The sequence below is a fragment of the Salvelinus alpinus genome, chromosome 21 (genome assembly GCF_045679555.1).
Source record: "Salvelinus alpinus chromosome 21, SLU_Salpinus.1, whole genome shotgun sequence".
Taxonomy (NCBI): domain Eukaryota; kingdom Metazoa; phylum Chordata; class Actinopteri; order Salmoniformes; family Salmonidae; genus Salvelinus; species Salvelinus alpinus.
In genome coordinates, this window is record NC_092106.1 from 46,628,498 (window position 1) to 46,631,193 (window position 2,696).

Below are 2,696 nucleotides of genomic sequence, written 5' to 3' on the forward strand. Positions count from 1 at the left end.
AGCCATTTCAATCACAGCAGCAGGCGGGAACAGTCTTTACTTGTCTCTCTGGACACGTGTGGTCACTTTTCTGGTCCTTTTCCAGTCTTGAGCCACGGTTTTTCACTGTCAAGTTTTGACCACGGTTTTTCACTTGGGGTTTTGACCTCTTTCTTGTGCAATTCCCCACTTGAAAAGGACAGTCCCTCCCCATGAAGATTTTAACTGGATTTCACTCAATAAACAGCCATGGAATCAGTTGTTTGTCTTTTATTTACCATTCTTTGGTTGGCAGTAAACAGGTGAAAAACCTCAAAAAAGAGATGACAAATACAAGTTACTATTTGAGTTGCCAGCCTAATTAAATACACAAAATTATCCACATCCACCTCAGAAACACATTTCTGCCATTATCAAATACAAGGTTTCCACTGTTAAGCAAATGTTTCCCAAAATAGAAACCCACCATTTTTAATCAAATGAGCAGAATCAGTACACTTTTATCCAAATTTGCATTTTAGCCAAATACATTCAAAATATTTTTAATAGTAAAAAATTACATTTATTCTCTAATCAGTAGTTTTAAACAGACAAATCTTTCATTTTTTAGCCAAAGATTTTCTAGACTATACATTTGTTACTGAATTAAGAACTTGGTTTACTAAGATTTCTACAAAGTTTCAATTACTTTTAACCATTTCAAACAAGTTCTTTGTCAACAATGAATTTGGCTCTTCTTACTTTTCCTTTATACCCCACAAACAACATTTGAAGTTATAAATACCACTGCAAAAGTCCTATCAAAGTTAAGAGTTAAGAGTCTGTGTTTTCCAGAGTATCATTAGCAGTGCACTGCTTAAGTCAGTATAGTCAAGCATGGCCAATATGGCGCTTACCGGCTGTCTTTCACAGTTTTGTGGAGGGCTTGGACTTGCACAGTCACCTTGATCACAAAGATGAAGTTTCCTTGGTCTTGTGGTGTTATAAATGCTCCTTTCACTGCGGTCTAAAGACAACAGCAGAGCCAGGTGCTGGCACGCCCTGATTGCCTGGAAGATTTGTTCCACCTGGTTCACCACTGATTGAAGGAGGAGGAGTTTCACCTGGGGAGCTCCCAGGCAGTTTGTCAGCACACACACACACACACACACACACACACACACACACACACACACACACACACACACACACACACACACACACACACACACACACACACTATCCAGACAGTCATTATCTGGGACAGAATGGTCAGCAGACTGTCAAAGGTGAGTTCATTGTATTGTGAGAAAACATAACAAAATGACGCATGTCTTCAATTCTCTGTATTTCACATGAAAAACAACAAGTCGTGATATTTACAAGGATTTGTAAGGAGAATACTGAAACAAAATGAGATTAGATTATCATGATATTTACAAGGATTTGTAAGGAGAATACTGAAACAAAATGAGATTAGATTATCGTGATATTTACAAGGATTTGTAAGGAGAATACTGAAACAAAATGAGATTAGATTATCGTGATATTTACAAGGATTTGTAAGGAGAATACTGAAACAAAATGAGATTAGATTACCCTGATATTTACAAGGATTTGTAAGAATACTGAAACAAAATGAAATGAGATTAGATTATCATGATATTTACAAGGATTTGTAAGGAGAATACTGAAACAAAATGAAATGAGATTAGATTATCAGTCATCAAAACACGTTCTCTGAAAAACGCTAATCCCATGATAATGAACACTGAGCTATATTTCCCCAACAACATTATTCTGTAACAAATCTGCAAATGGTGGTGAGGAGTGTCAGCTGAGCTGAGGAGGCTTTCTAAGGAAGCCTAGGGAGACCGGCAGGGAGACCAGTAGGGAGAGAGACCGGCAGGGAGACCGGTAGGGAGACCGGTAGGGAGAGAGACCGGCAGGGAGACCGGCAGGGAGACCGGTAGGGAGACCGTTAGCTCTACAGTAAGATCAAAGCTACTACTTTAAACTGCATTCAATTGACTGCAGCTCTGTTAAACCTCAAAGCCGGAAAATAACAGCTACACGCTCAGACTAGAAACACTCCAAACATGACTTACTGTAGGGGTTTTACCCCGTGTCCCTCCCCTTCTCATGTTGGTCCTTCCATGTCACAAGGCAGGAGGATTGAGACCCAGTTAGACAGAGAGAAAGAGAGAGAGAAAGAGAGAAAGAGAGAAAGAAAGAAAGAAAGAAAGGTTGGGTGGGGTGGGGTGGGGAGACACGTGAAGAGGCTCAGTACACCTTACATGACAACTGGGCCTACAGCGCCTGTATGGGATGAGAACTAAACTGAAGAACCCAAGTACTCTTTACTGGGCCTCAATAACAGCAGCGGTGAAAAAAGTACCCAAATCTCATACTTAAAGTATGAGTAAAAGTAAAGATACTAGAAAACGACTCAATTAAAAGTGAAAGTAAAATAGTAAAAAGGTACTTGAGAAAAAGTCTAAAAGTATTTGGTTTTAAATATACTTAAGTAGAAAACGTAAATGTATTGCTAAAATATACTTAAGTATCAAAAGTTAAAGTATAAATCATTTTAGGACATTTAAATTATTTATACTTTTTACTTTTATATTTTAGCAATACATTTACATTTTATACTTAAGTATATTTAAAACCAAATACTTTTAGACTTTTTCTCAAGTACTTTTTTACTATTTTATGAAGCAAAGAAGACAGCACAA